Source organism: Belonocnema kinseyi, chromosome 2, assembly GCF_010883055.1.
Source record: "Belonocnema kinseyi isolate 2016_QV_RU_SX_M_011 chromosome 2, B_treatae_v1, whole genome shotgun sequence".
Lineage (NCBI taxonomy): Eukaryota > Metazoa > Arthropoda > Insecta > Hymenoptera > Cynipidae > Belonocnema > Belonocnema kinseyi.
This window is the reverse complement of record NC_046658.1, coordinates 50,583,964-50,600,657: the sequence shown is the minus strand read 5'-3', so window position 1 is coordinate 50,600,657 and position 16,694 is coordinate 50,583,964. Positions and strand designations below refer to the sequence as shown.

At 31.9% G+C, this 16,694-nt stretch overlaps 1 protein-coding gene across 1 annotated transcript in view; it reads right to left on the bottom strand.

Moving 5' to 3' along the window:
- Positions 1-16,694, bottom strand: part of LOC117182661 (golgin subfamily A member 6-like protein 22) — a 57,438-nt gene that overhangs the window by 360 nt on the left and 40,384 nt on the right. The gene's annotated exons all lie outside the window — the stretch shown is intronic.

The following is a 16,694-nucleotide window of genomic DNA, read 5'->3' as shown; positions in this document are numbered from 1 at the left end:
AGCCTCGAAGCGCGAAGCGTATACGGAACTCATTTTTTGTAACGTGGTAACAAGATGAGAATTGAAAGCAAACTGAATGCTAAATCAAAAAGCATGAAAGAGTGAGCGCTTCTTAATATTTTGACACCAAAATCATGTCGATAAACCTTACCGACTGCGAGTAAAGCCACCCACGCTTTAACTTGACAGACTGTAATTCCAATTCGAACCCTTGCTTTATCATCTTGACTGAGAAAGAAAGCTTGTTCAGGACTGAGAATCGATTCTAAGCTTTCTCAATTGTGTATAGTTGCCGAAGCGCAACTGCATCCATAGGTTTTTTTTTATGAAATTTATTTTGAGCCCTGATGAGTTGAACAGGTACCGTAGAAATGTGAATCTTTCCTTTATGAGTATCAGCTCTTCGCGGAATCAAATGTCAATAAACTCCACTTCTACTAATATTTAAACCATAGTCATTTTTTAACGCTTCTGTTAACTGATCTAAAGTTTGAATACTTTTGATCGCTTCAGTTCTTCGCTTCTCGTCAGCAGCACTTCCAAAAAAAGCAATGTCAACTATCGTCTTCAAGAGCTGGGACTGGTCTTCTTGAATTGAATGACGTCCTTCTTTGTCTCTAAAGCGTAATTTTTTTTGCATCTGTATTTTTGAGCATAATTCCAACAAATCTCTTTTTCGCACTTATCTGTACTTGGAAGATCGTTCCTGGCTTCGAACCATCACTTCCAGCTTTCTTTTAGATTCTTCTAATTCAGTCTTTTTTTATTGAAGATCCTGGACTTCCTTAAATCTGAAAAGGTCAGCATTTCTTCTGACAGTTAGTGCTAGGATTTCACAATTCAAAATATCAATTCGCTTCCTCAATTGACTTTGACCTGGAATGTCTCTCTTCTTTCCTTTTTCAGCTTTTTTGTCCCTGCCGTTATCTTTATCAGTATTTTTATTTTGCAACATACCATTTTGAATATTTACGACTTGTGCATTATTTTGTTCCGCAGAAACAGAAGTCGAAGGAGATGAACTTTCGTTTTGAATGCCTTTTTTTCTTCAAACATTTTCTTGTTCAGAACTAACCTATATAAAAGTGAGCAAGTAAAATATAGATGAAAGAATTTGAAAAAAATCAAAATGCCCTATCCATTAAAAATTACTTGTTTACAATACTCACTCAGCAAGAATTTAAGAGATTTTTCATGCTTCTATTTTTTAAATATTCCATTTATATTACCGAAATTTCAGTAATTTTAATTACGAATACTTACTTTTGTCATCATTTTTGACCAAAATATGGTTAGATTGGCTGATTTTTTCAGGGTCAAATTAGTCAATTCTTGCCTTTTTAAATTATATTTAACCTCGAAATTCTGGTCCGATTTAATAGAATTGCAAAATGCAGTGCATTTTTTTGTAAATCGCCAGGCTTCGTGTTTGGACAGGAAGATATGTATTTTTCGAATAAGTTCTGAAAACTTTTATTTTTATTCATTCTGCCTAGAAATGTGAAAATGAGATAAATATTCATTTATTCATATAATAATTTTTATAGAATTTTCCGTTTCACAATCTCCGAATAAAAACATTTTATATCTGAAATTTAATTGTTTCCTTTATTTTAAAAATAAATTATCACTCCACTAAATGAATTTTCCAGTAAATATATAAAAATTAAATTCTCAATAATTGGTTTTAATGTTTTCATTATATATTTGAATTGACAGATACCCATGAATATTTGATTTATTACACTGCTACCATTTTTCAAATCGTTGTTTCAAATATGAACATATGTACAGAAATTAATTATTTTGCTACATACTTGCAATATGTACGTGATTATTTAAGATAATCTCTCACTTATTTATTTTTTTCCGAAAAAATAGCGGGTGTGAATATTGATTTATTAACCTGTATTTTGATTTCGGAATGTAACTCGAAAAAAAGTTCACTGGGGATTTACACACTAACAAAAGGATAGAAATAGAATATAAGCCTACGAATCTGCTTTACCAGCAGTATTACAAACCACTGCTAAAGTGTTGGCGCAATCGATAAATATTCAGTAAATCACTGATCTGAATTTTGTCAAGCATTTCAGACAAATTTGAATACATATTTCAAATTCCCACGTGTAAAATAGTCACAAAATATGTTACCCCCCCCCCCCATAGCAGTGTGACGTAGTTTTTGAACGGCCCCTTTCGAATAAATGCAAATGGATCATGATTTCACTAATTAATCAATAATGTAGGTCATGGATTACATGACGGTTGAATTCTTCGTACCAATTTAAGAGTTTAAAATATACTTTTTGACGAGAAATTGGGTCTCTTGGTGTAAAGCTAAACGTTAAAAAAGTGAAATAAATGTAACATTAATATGAAGGACTTTTTAAGTCAAATGAATTTAGATTTATATACAAGAAAAATAGTGTATTTCTTTTTTAGGTCTCGGTAAGGCATGAAAAATTCTCACCATTTGAATACACTTCATTATCCTCTTGTGCGATATGGGAAAAGAAACGGTCCATTGAAAAGGAATGGCCTTCTCGATTTGGTAAATTTCTTTATAGTGCAGAAGCAATCTCATTCTAAGACAAGAAATCGTTCAAATTTAGGAACTATTTTCCGTCCGTTCATTCAAAATGAAACTTTGCACTCTAAATACCATATTCTTGAGGCTATTCGGAGAAAAAAATTCACTTTATCCTGCCATTTGTTAAAAAGAGTTGTAAAAAGAAAAAAATTATATTTGATACGAATATTTTTTTAAGTTGTAATTTCAAGGAATTTAAAAGAAAAGAATTTATAAAAAATTGAACTTTGTACTAAAAACAATAAAAAACGTAGTGCATCTAGAATTTATACAACTACAATAAATACTTGAAAGAATTTCCTTACAAAAGCTAAAAAAGTTAGAGCACATTCAGAAAACGATAAAGAAGAATAGAGAGTAATTCTAGTATGCATAGCAGGAATGTCTTTCTACACATTCCTGTACGGTAGAAAAGAGTTTCAGCAGTTTCATTTAATTACTAGACTGAAAGAAAACATAGAAAGAATTAAAAAAGAATGGACCAATATACGGTGATAAAAAAGAACCGCTGCAAAGTAGTACTATAGGTGCAGGGTGGGTGTGTTTACTGGTGTTAATTGTATGCACCCTTTGGTTTTGTCTGCAGAGAAATATTTTATAACATTCATAACAGTTTTTTATGTAATTATTTAAAAACTTTTAATAGATCAGTCGAGGCATTAAGCTACAATGAATAAATTTGTTACTCACAATATTTATATAGGTGTTAAAGAAATTTAAAAAGGTTTTCTATTAAAAACGTTCAATTTTTAAATCTATATTTACATGTTAGTAAACATTTTTTAGGCTAATAATTTGTATTTGGAGATAACTACTGTGAACGTTACACTGAATTATCTTAAATACATATCAATCCGTATAAACATAAAATCTTCTTAAGAGAACATGTCCTTAATTGCAAAACTGTTTAAAAAATTATTGGAAATTTTAAAATTATTGTTACTTTTTGCTAGACATATGACGACATAAAAATAGTATTCGTTACAGACCATAAATTAAAATTTTTTTTCAAGTATGCGGCGGAAAAAATGTCTTTTATCCAGCTTTCTATCTCATAAATTTTAAAACTCTTAATTTTTATGAAAATGTTAGAATATTCTTTTTCCCGTAGTTATTCTCATAATTTTTAAATTATTTTTTTTAAGTGAAATGATTTTTACATATTCCTAATAGTTAGCAATAACTAGTATCATAAATTTCTTGAAATCATTAGAGGCAGAATTACTCAAAATAAATTTGTCCTTATTCAGTTGGAATTTTCATGCTTTCATATTATATTTGATGAATCAATCTCAATCTTTTTATTTTGTAAAGGAAGGATGTATTTTAATAGAATCCATTATTCCACATTTTTTGTTATCTTGATCAAAAACTATGAATAGAATCTCTCCAATTTTTTCTACCCTAGTGCAAGCCATCTGATTGTTATCAATGAAAAATTCTGTTTGGCATAAACACGCAAATTATAAAAAGAACAAAACAATTTAAACCTAATTTTTGAGCTGTTCTTAATTTCATTGCCACAATCAGAAGAGAATAAAATTATAGTTTTTATGATGAAATACATTTTTTGACCTTCAATTCAAAGGCAGTCGCAGAGACGAGATAACACTTTTTCAGTTTCTAGACTCAGCATAATAATAAAAGTTTGAAATAACCAATGTTTTGCTCTTATTTTATAATTAATCCATTGTTGATAAAGCTGAAGTTAAATGAGGTTGTTTAAATTTATAAATTCTTACAGCCTGGTATCAGATACAATTAATCTGAATGAATGGGAAGTCGATTTCCTAAATAGAAATAGAATGAAATTTTTATTACTACTTAATTAGATTCTGATGCAAGAACCTCTAGAAGAGATATATTTTTTCTGAAAGAATGTTCAAGCCTGCTGCTGTGTCTAAGTACGCTCTCGGTAAGCTGGCTTTGGTTCTATTCATCTGCTCCATGTCTGAGCTTCTGAATTCACTCTTGTCCTCCTTGTCTCTTGAGTCCTTATGTTGCCTCGGTTTCGATTAGGGATCTTTGCTAAACGTATGAAGTTGAACAATATGCTCAAATTTTCATGAAGTTAATCTTTTGGATTATATCATATTACGAGACTAAGGCTCAGAGTTATATCTTGTCTACGTGGATATGGAACTTTATACAAGAGAGTGAAGAGATGCTTGAATTGAGGAGAATACCGGAAAAGCCATGCAGATTACGTAGGGGATTGTGCGGCTGAGACGTCACCTGAGCATTGTTCAGGAGGTAATATACGGCCAGACATAATCCTCAAATTACGCACCCACAACGTGTCGCTTCCGTCCATCCAACCGCTTGTACGAGCCTTGCGTAGTGATGTTACGTACGATAATAGTTTTCTACATAATGGTTTACTAATGCTCTACAAGGTATCTATAATTCTAATAATATATGTTACGAGAACTACTTTAAAATATTTCCATATAATTGATTGAACGTTACGCTATTTAATAAGAAATAAGTCCGGAACAAAATTTGATAACAATGGAAGTAGAGACTCAAAAAATTTTTTTGTATTTTTATGCTTAAAGCCTGAATTGCAGGTTAAAATAGCATTTCATATAAATTCATTTTAAATTATAACTGATTTCAGTCTTTTAAAGCTTCTGTACAACTGAATTTAGTTTGAAAATGTATTAAAAAATCAGAAAGTTGTTATTTGTGTAAATAAATGTTATTATAGAATAAGTTTAATTTTAATAAAAACCAAGCATATGAAATAATAAATAATCATTTAAAGAATAAAATCAACCCTAGATAATTAATATTGAATAGGAAACGTACTTTTGACAGTGAAAATAGAAAACTTCGAGTCACAATTATTGAAAAGTAATCAGTATATTCTCCTTGACTTTAAAACTTATATTAAAAATTCATGACTTTTAAACTGGATCGCACATCCCGTGCAGAAATTTTGCCATGGCCCCGGACAGGGACGGGACGGGCAAAATCCGACCCAGATCAGGGATACCAACTGTGGCCAGATACGTCATGAAACGCTTGCCCCGATCGCGGCCGAACCTGATAGCCCGGTCGGGATGTCCGGTCGGTCGCCGATCGGGCCCGATCAAGTTCCAGTTCAAAGCCATATTCTAAGTTTTATTAAATATTAAATATTAATTAAAATCTAAATATTAAATTTATTTAATATTTATGAAGATTGATGTTCGAACGAAAAAAATATATTTAAAAAAACTAATTTTGAACCTAAGAGATTAATCTTATGCAAAAAATATAATTTTTAATGAAATACATGAATTTGAACAAAAATATCCTTCAATGGTAATAAGTTTAACTTTAGAGCAGGGCATTTCTTGAAGGATTACAATTTTGATTTTCGAACAGGAAATTAAAAAAAAAAAATATTATTTAGACTTTAGAAGAAGTTATGTAATTATTTTTTACTTTAAACCTCATTTGAATATCAAAAATTTATAATTATAGCCTTTACCTTTTTGATACAAATTACCTTACACTGAAACGCAGAGGCGATTTAACTATTGCACTTGGTGTCAGCACAAGAACTGAGTTCGAAGGTTCAGGTCAGAAATTTAAGACGGGGAAAACTCAGATTCAGGACCGTCTTAAGATATTTTGAGGCCTATGCTTATACGTCTTAAATACACTATTCCTTCTCATAATAAAAAATACTTATTAATTTTGTGTTAAATTCAACAGAAAAATATTGTAAAAATAAGTAAGCGTATGTGTTAATTAGAGAAGAAAAACAATAAGTTTTAGAATCTCCTATAAATCAGAGGGAGATTAGTGGGTATTTGCACTATCTTTAACTCAGCACTAGGCGCGTCAGTAGTTAAAAAATGTAAGAAATAATCTGATAGATTAAGATAATAATTGATCAACTTTGGAAAATTTTTAATCTTTTCCAGCAGTGTACTGCCCTGACGATAGAAATCTCTGAGTATATTCTAAAGATTCTCTAAGGTCAAAGAAGCTCAGAGAAATTCTACACAGCCACTCAGGTAGATATATTTTGACGTCCATGTAGCTCTTTTAAATGTTTTAGAGGCTTTAAAATTTCCTTTCCGAAATTGAAAGGGAAATACGAACATAAATAACAAGCAGAGAGGTTGAAATTGAAGTAAAAATTCGATCATAAATAACAAGCAGAGATTAAAATTTAGAGGTGGATTTTAAAAATTTTATAGATAATAGCCTAAAACAAAATAATTTGGAATCTACGGATTTCAAAGATTTCAGAAACTGGAATTGATGCAACGTTTTTCGTAAATGGAATGAGATACGCCAAAAAAGACAACATTTTTAAATTCAACTAAAAAATTGTATATTAGTATATAAGTTATAATGATAAATAAGTACAGTGAGGAAATTCATCAATTAAAAAAAAAAATTAATAATTTGAAGAGAAATTTAAAAAGGGAGAGTCGGTTTAGCAACGGCCAACCACTGTAAACAACTCTGCCCACCCGGTACGTGACGAATACAAAAGGAACATTATATTACCGTCGCACCACTCTTAAAAGGACCACAAAAAGGACCTTAAAAAGGACCTAAATCTCCCAGACTATCTCAGAGACTAAATTATTCAAATCGACTCTGCTTATAGGCTCAAATGGGCCAGGCTATTTCGTTTGAGAATACTCAGAGATCTCTATCGGTAGGGTGCTTTCCCCTTTTGGAATTTTTGTATAATAATTGGATTCAACCAAAATATACCGCTAATCGCAATTTCCTTGAACACTTTCCAGGTGGCGTTGCAATAGGAAACATGTCCAACCCAATCTGGCACGACTCCGGGACACGCAAATTAGCCCTACCAGGGCCAGATCATGTCAGACCGATCCAGACCTGATTGTTAATCGGCAAAAGATCTCGCAATTTCTGCATGGGATATTTAACATCTTTATGCTTTTATGTTTGTGAGCCGGATTTCAATGAATATAAATTTTTTATTTTAATGTGAATAAATTTAAACTTATTAGGAATCAAATAACAATCGACCGAAATCCACCTTTCATCTCTCCCTACCGTAAAATTTTAATTTTGCTAAAATGTTAATGGCCAAAATCGAAAGAGCAAATGGGTATTTATGATCAGAGGCATGTTGCGGAATATTGTATATATATATATATATAAATTATATTTTTATAAAAGCATTTTTCTATGGGAAGACATAGTAGATATTTTAAGGGTCCTCTTTTGAAAAGAAAATTTATTTTCAAGTACTATCGAAATATGTATATGTGCATTAATCTGAACCTTATCAAAGTGATAGAAAAGAAGATATATGAGACAGGTAATTCAATTGCATATATTTAATAAGCTATTTTGTAGAAAACGCCGGCCATTAAAATAAATATATGAAGTAGAAAATGTACTATAATGAATGTCAAATGATCGAACTAGAATAGTTCAGAACACAGGAAGATAAATAAGTCAATTATTTTAAATCTGGTTTTTTATCACATAAAAAACCGCAGAAAATTAATATCAGAATGAACTTTGCTAACAAGAATTGTTTTGCTATAATAGCAAGACCTGTTTATAATTATGCAATATCTTCAATATTTCGCGAAATTACAATCTAATATTAACTTTCAATTTTTACCTTGCAGTAAAGAATGTAAAATTATTTGGCTTTCTTAGGAAATTTTGAACTTTAAATAAAAAATCTGTTTGTATCGCGGGCATATTCTAATCGCTCGCCGCGTGCGTGGCTTGCAAGTTTGACCGCGCCTACTATCCGTTCACGAACGGAAGGCCCCTCCAAAACAGCTGCACATTCTTATAATCTACGCGTAAAAAAAACGGATAAAAGCACAGCTTATACCATAATAAATGTGACTTTATTGCGTCTCATATAAGTCCTTATTTGTTTATATGCAAAAATTGGTTCGGAAAATATCCTTCGCGAAAGGACAAAACCGTAATTTTTTCGCGTCACTCTCTCCTTGCTTGACTTTCGATGACGATATCTTTGAAACAAACGATTTAAAAAATTTGAAAAAAAAATCATGAAGATGCTTACATATTTTTCACTATACATATGTAAAAAGAAAATTACAATATATTAATAACAATTAACGTGAAATGCATATAAACATAACTATTCTATCTCTCGTAATATACGTAGTAGAGAGTTTATTTTTTATTTATTTTTAGTAGGGCGCGCGTCTGTTGGATCTTGGGCTTCGTGCTCAATAATAAATTACCTAGCGCTCCGCGCTCGGATATTTTTTCTTTGCACTTACAATGCTTGAATGAAACTTTATCAAAAAGATTTCTTTTAGATCTCAGTATTTATACTTGTCTTACTTATCTGCATATGTATATTTATTTTCTGAATTAGCTTTAGCAGAATTTTTATTCCTTCATACTTCGTCGTATCTTGCATATTTTGACCGCGAAATGAAATTTTTTATTTTTTATGATTTTTCGTGCAATAAGAATTTGAATTTTGGATTTTCGAAGAAAATTTAAAAAGTTGTTAAAGTACAATTTTGGGGCTTTGAAATGCAAAGGTTTTCTTTGTCTTAATTTTGTTTATATCGTACGTTGTTTGCCTTAAAATTTTGATTCTTAAAATTTTATAAGAGCTGTGACTGATCATTTTCTTTTTAACGAAAAAAATCATAAATATAAATAGTTTGGCTTTCTGAGTGCTATTAGGAATTAATAAAAGTGGGCCAAAGCTCGATTTTAGGCACTCATTTTTTCGAGAGTCATCGTGTTTGCTGACGGACAGACGGACCGAAAGACAAACACTGTCGCTAAAACTTGAATTTCGGATTCAGGGAATCTCAAAACATAGAGATCCGTTGTAAAACTGCGATGTAAAATTTCGGACAAGTCTAATACTTTATCAATCATAAATAATGAAAATGTACAAATTTACTTGGAAGAAGATTTAATATTGAATAAAGAAAATGTAATAAATTCAAGAAACTAGATGTGATCAGTCTTCTTTTCATTAAAGCATACTTTCTTAAAGGGAGACCAATTTTCTTGGATCATTAAAATATCGTATCGTCCGTATTCTTACCTATATTTTTCTTTGTTCAATTTTCATTTTGTGTGCGTCTAAATAAGCATATAAAAGAAAACCACTAACTTCTTTTTCCTGATAACTGAATTATTTTTATTTGAGGAGTAAATGACGGCAAAACTTTGAAAGAATCAATGTCAACTATCGGCAAAACTCTACAAATTCTAGAAAATGGACTAATTATCACAAAACCCAGATATTTATAAGAAATGTCTCTAAACTGGAACAGAAGACAAACTTGTTCTTATACCACTCATACATTCGTCAAATGTAATATATATTCTTAAACGTGTATGCGTGAGAAGAGTGTATTAAAAAGTATTATATATAATATATCTGTAGATAGTACACATCATTTATTATATAAGAAATATTCTGTATGCAGTTTTTTAATGAGATATAGGGTAGATATACCGTTTGTGGCGAAACATGAATTAATAACATTATTAGTGTATCAATAATCGAATTATTAAAAGTCCAAACCTTTGAACCTTACTTTATTATAGAAAATGAATAATATCAAATCTTACCCCCAGTTTCACCAGTAGTGGCCACTGGTTGCACTACTTTTGGCCAGAGTAAGAAATTTTTGTTTCTTGAAGTGAATTTTATTAATATTTACTTAATTAATTATCAGTATATCAATTTAATTTTAATATAATTAAGCAAAATACAATAAAAGTGTCACGCATAGGGATATATTAGTTATTTTTTAGAATTTTTTCGCGGTTTAACAGGTTTTTTCTCAGCTAACTGTTTTTTAGCTATTTCCTCTAATTTTTCTTGTTTTAACTTTGTCTGTTTTTCAATTATCTCTACTCTTTCAATTTTCTTAAGTTATTTTCTTCTCTATCGTTTTCTCTTTTTCTTTAACTTTGAGGACTGTTTGAGGACTGTTAGAGTATTATAATCAGATACATTTTCTTTGTTAGCGGTATAAACTGCATCAGATTCGATTACTTAAATAATAACAGGTGATGATTGGATAACTTCTTCACTGGAAGGAAGAACTGCAATAATGGTCCCATTTTAATTGATTCCAAGGCTTTTCTAAATCAGCTTCTAAATACGTGAAAAATGTCTTTTTAGTTTTACTAATTATAGCTGAAGGTTATTTCAGAATTTTCTCCGCGGTCTTCTCTTTTATCCTTGACGGCATTCTAACCTACAAAATATAAAATATAAAAAAATAGTTCCTAATTTGATAATTTAAATTTTTTGTCCATAATTTTATCAATAATAACTGAATAATATATGTGTGATAGATCGATCATGTGAAGTCAATAAATACTATGGCCAAAACTGAAAAACGTATGCATAACTTGTGACCATGGCATGAACGAAAGTAGCACTTGTATACTTTTATTGTACCAGTTGTAGCCATGGGCTTTTTATTCATATTTTAGGTTGGTATCAGTAAATTTATGTTTTATGTTGTACCGCGGTACAACAAGCGTCCAGATTATGTTTTCAATTATTTCTTAAACAATATTTTTAACAAGTATAGAAAAGAATTCACAGCGTTGCCAACATTTCAAAAAACCCAATAAATATACTACGTATACTATAGTAAAAACTAAATATTTAAGATTCACTCATAAATCTTAAAGTGGCCACAAACGGTACAGTGGCCACGAACGGTAAATCTACCCTATATCCTTTTATATATTTTATATGTGCAGAATCAATCAATGTTTTAAAATTGGCTTTGTGTCGATGCACAAATCCGTGCATTAAGCTGTAAAAAATGTAATTTCGTTAATCATATAATTCTTATCAGATTCATAATTTTCAGGCGAAAGCAGAGATTTATTTAGAGAAATTATTATCCATTTAATATACAAATTTACTTAGAACATGTGCGAGTGAGGAGACTAAATAATCCTTTTTATTTACGTACCTAATAATTTAAAAGAGGTAAAATATTATTATAAAAAATATGAGTATAACCTATTAGATAAGCTCATAAATCGGACACTTTTTTGCATTCATATATAACGTATTTGGAATATTAAAAATGTTGGTAATTTTAAAAGGCAATGAGATGGTGAACTTAGGTCAAAATTAAATGATTTGACTTACAAAAAAATGTTTTTGTAACGTCTAAATTATTACGCAACAGTGATTTTTCAGCTTGATAAGAGGGTGGCTGTATAGCAGTATGTAGTTGTCAGTAGTAAGGACAATAAAGAAAAAATCATTGGTTCATTGATGTATTCCGCTCATTTGGGACAGACATAGCTAGAGTGAGGTGGTCTATACGTAAAGTCAATTATGAGGGAGTCAGTAGTTTATTGCATAATATGGATAGCCATTTAAGTAAAAGTGGTATATTTCAGACAGACTCCTAGTGGCAGTAGTACAGGTCAATGGTCAGACAGATCAAATCTTGAAACTGCGTCTGTGAGACATTTTTATAACATAGAGAGATTGAGAAATATGTTTCTATTATGTGAATAAATTAAAAAAGAATAATCTCAGCCTAATTATAATATAAAATATAAATTTTTAATAAAAGACCTTTTTGGCTTTCGTCTACTGTACTTACTACTTATTATGCAACTGACTTTTCTCAGGAACCCATAATTAATCTTGCAAACGACAGAAGCAGGTACTCGTATGCCAGAAACCTTTGCCAAGGATTCCAGCCTCTTTCTTGTAAGTTAAATGAGTGTATACGAGTATGTCCGTAAAATAGCGTAGTTTGAATTAATTAAGTGTTCACAGGCCCGGGCTTAAATTAAAATTCAAACTTTTAATTCAGGCGCCTCTGGCCTAATATCTCATGACCTAAAAATGATTGACCAAAATTCAAACTGAAATAATTGAAGTTTAATTTCAAATATTGCACCTATTCATTAGTAAGTATGGTACATCACTTATTTTGAAATCATAAAGAGGAATCCTTTGATTACTAGTTCTAGTCAACACAAAAACTTCTGTACAATGCACTAAGAAGTCCACAAGATACCTTTTGTTTAAAACATCAAAAAAAGTTCCACGATTGGAAACATCATGGTTATTTTTTCAAAATCGTCGTCAGTTTTTCTTTAAACAGTTTTTTAAAAACTTGATTATTTTATTACAGAGAAAATTTGCAGCTCATTTCCAGCATCTCTAACAAAAAAATTATGTTTTAACAACATTGACATATTTGCACTGTAATATATCAGGATTAATTGCCCAGAAAAATTTGAATCTTATAGATTGTCTATTACGACGCTATTCAAGTTTAAAACACAAAGTAATCTTTCTTTTAAATTAAAACTTATTCCACTAATTGTTGTTAATGAATATATTTTTAACAGGAAATCGACTAGACATTTAATTTTTCAATCTAAAATCATCAAGGTCGACCGGTGGCATCATTTGCATTCGAACTCTTACAAACCTATACCTACTCTTGATAACATTATTTCTCGTTCATATACTATCTTAGTTTATTGTTATAAAAATTTGTACATATAAAAGCCATCAACTAATCGAATTAATATTTTGTAACTTTTATTTTTATTCTTCGGCAAAAAAATAAAGTTTTTACTTTCTTTGTATTTTCTCACACGAAGAGCTATTATTTATTAATAGCAATTAAAACAATTCATATTTAATGAATCTACACTTCCCTTAAAGCTACAATCTAAAAGTTATATATTCACAATAACCTTTCTTAGAGGGTTATTTTTACCGTAAATCGTATACTATCGGCAAGAAAATTATAGGAAACTGGGTTTAGAACTTAAAAACTCAGAAAAAAATGCTAGCGTAATAAGATAATAGTGATTTGAAAACTCAAAGTATTCGACGTAATTAAGCTCGAATACTTTAATGTAAAAAATTGTTGTGCTTTCTAGACTGAAAAATGTACAAAATTAAGGAATTTATGGCACATTCAAGAAGAGTCAACTTTAGAACACTATTCTTTATACAACAGACACTGTGAAAAGTGTAAAAAAATTCATGAATATGAAGAAATCACGTATGAACTAATTGCAGTTAATAAAGGACCCCGCACTGAATGTATGGGAAAATGGCTTTCGGTGGATTTAGCTGAAACTTTGTAATTTTTAAGGTTATAAGTGCCGGATGAGATATCCGTAAAAAAATCCAAAAAAATGGGCAGTTTTAGCGCTATGCGGCGCCAAGCGCTCAAGATCAGTGAATAAAACGAATTACAACGGATTTTGTTACAAAAGCGATGTCAACATAGAAATCACGGTTCAGATCGTGATCTGTCATATTTTCGTCTACACCGTTGACTCATATAGCGCGCTTCTCAAAACGATCAAACGCTAAGCGCCGAAGATTTTAACTCGACTAATTCATCACTTTTTTAAAGACAGAAATGTTACCCAAAGCAACATTAGTAACTAGTGCGTACATTCCGATAATTACATTGTACTGTTCTCAAGAGTGCCGAACGCTAAGCGCTCATGATCAGTGAATAGAACGAATTACAATAGATTTAGTTACAAAAGCGATGTCAACATAGAAATCACGGTTCAGATCGTGGTCTGTCATATTTTCGCCTACAGCGTTGACTCATATAGCGCGCTTCTCAAAACGATCAAATGCTAAGAGCTCAAGATTTTAACTTGACTAATTAATCACTTCTTTAAAGGCAGAAATGGTACCCAAAGTTACATTAGTAACTAATGCACACATTTCGATAATAACAGTGCACCCTTCGCAAGAAGGCCAAACGCTAAGCACCCATGATCAGCGAATAGAACGAATCCCAGTAGCTTTTGCGAAATATTAAACTATATCTGGCTCTTGATTCGGGTTCGCTTGTTCACCTCTATTAGCAACGTCAAGAATCCTTTGTAGCAAGGAAGTTTGTGGATACTTTACGTGTTGCTGGTGACGTGCATAACCTAGGAATCATAAAACGCTTGCAATATGTGCGCAAGTGCCAAGAGTTCTAGCCCCTGACTTACATGTGCAGTAATAACCGAGAAGTGTTTCGTTATTGTCTGATCCTATGTCATCGATCTCATTGAACGCTATCCACAGCCGGTACCTTGTCGCATTTCGGAAACGAGAAAATACGCGTACTCTGATCAAACCAGGTTCATTAAGTCACGTATCTAGTTGAAACTCCTCATCTTCTTCTCGTTGCAGCGTTGTTGCGTATTTCTTCCAATGTAAGGCGAGGAAATTGTGATACTTAAAGTTCATGCGAGCGATTCTAATTTGCATTTCCGTAGCGCATATTGTTTACTTCTACACGCGCTTGCACAATATTTGGCTCACGAGCTCTCGGTATATATTCTCTTGCAAGCTCTGCTGTAGCGCCTTGCATCTCGAAAACAGGATGGTATCGATTAATTATGGCACCAACAATACGAAAGAAGTCCCTTAGATTGTGTACATGAGACATCGGAATGGTTTTCTCTACGAACTTGAAAATGGACTCTATGTAACCATTTCTGGATTCCACTATCCATCTAGATTTCGTTATTAGCCGAGTTTCGTTTGCTTCTTCCCTTACCAATTGACTCTGTCCTTGTTGGAGAAATGGTGTTGTCTTGGACACAATTCCTAAGCGTTCTAAAAGTGGTTGGGCATCTCTATATCCACGGTCATCTATGAAAATATCACCAATGTCGAAAATTTATTTTATACCTTCCACATCTCCTTCAAATTCGTTAATGAGCATTTGTGCGTCATTTTTTCGCGAGTAAAAAAATATGGTCCTTGTATTTCAAGAATGTATCCGTCTGGAGTAACAATGAGAGTAGGTTTTACCAAGTGACGTCCTTTATGTTTGCAGAATGACTGTCGAAGTATGCGAATGTTACTGATCTTCTGCATGTAAGCATAAGTTCCATCGATGATAGAAATAGCTCTGGGAATTTCTAGTTGTGTATTATAAAGTTCATTGGCGAATTATGTCACGTGTCTTTCATTGAATTCCTCTCTGCTTATCGCATTAAATCTAATGTTACCAGGTACAAATCGTTGCATTAAAGACTCTCTCTCAGTAGAAATGGCCTTGCTTGTAGCTTGCCGGCTCGAATAATTAAAAATCGCTTTCAGAAATTCATCATAAAGACCTTGACACATTTTGCAAAGGAAAGTCAGCAAATCTTTTTTCCTCGCGTATCTGGCACCATGTCCATGTAACTGCGGAATAGGATCACAAAACTGCATACAATTCTCTAAATTGTTCCTTTGTTACAGGAGCAATAGCTTCAAACTGTTCATCAGTGAAACTATCCTCATTATTGAAGGCCGCGGCCGCATGAACATTTGCTTCGTTACGAAGTTGCTGCAAAAACAGAATTAACTGCTGTCCCGGAATCCTATACGGTCTATTAATCGCTTGTAGTCCAGGAAGCAAGGGGCCTAAGATGAAAACATGTTCAACCAAATGATTTAAGCATGCTCTTGTTTCTTCGGAAATGAAAATGTCCATGACAATAAAAGCGTTAACAATAAATTCAGTTGAAAGCCTTGAAGTATGAACATCAGCATTACAGAACATGCACGTGTGCTTGCCTGTTTGTGTAGGAAAGTTCAGTCTTAAATTGCCTGGGTCACGTTGGAGCTCCTCTATCTCATTGCAAATCGATTGATTGCAATTGAGACATAACCTACTCTCATCGGCGACTTCAAGTGATGGTCTTCGAAGTTGAAGGGGTCTAAAAATTGCTATATTTTGCCTATCAGGATTATTATTTCCATCAATTCGAGCCATTTGTCTAGTTGATAGACTCTATCGCACACATAGCAATTGACTAACTCTGAATGCCATTTTTAAACCATAAGAGACACAAGCTCTTATGGTCTTCAAAGGCAGAGGAATGTGTTAATAAAAGGAAAGAAAAATTGAGAAACAACAAAATAAAACAAATAAGCACAAGAAACTAAACACAAAAAGGGAATAAGAAATACAACACAATTAATACAGAAGGGAACAGATAGCAATTTTTTTACCTAAGCTTACCAAAAAAATTACTATCCGCTCTCGAGACCTTTCACAAAAGAAATGAAAAGCATACCATCGTTAATGGAAATAATAAGTGAATGCTGTTTAATACATGT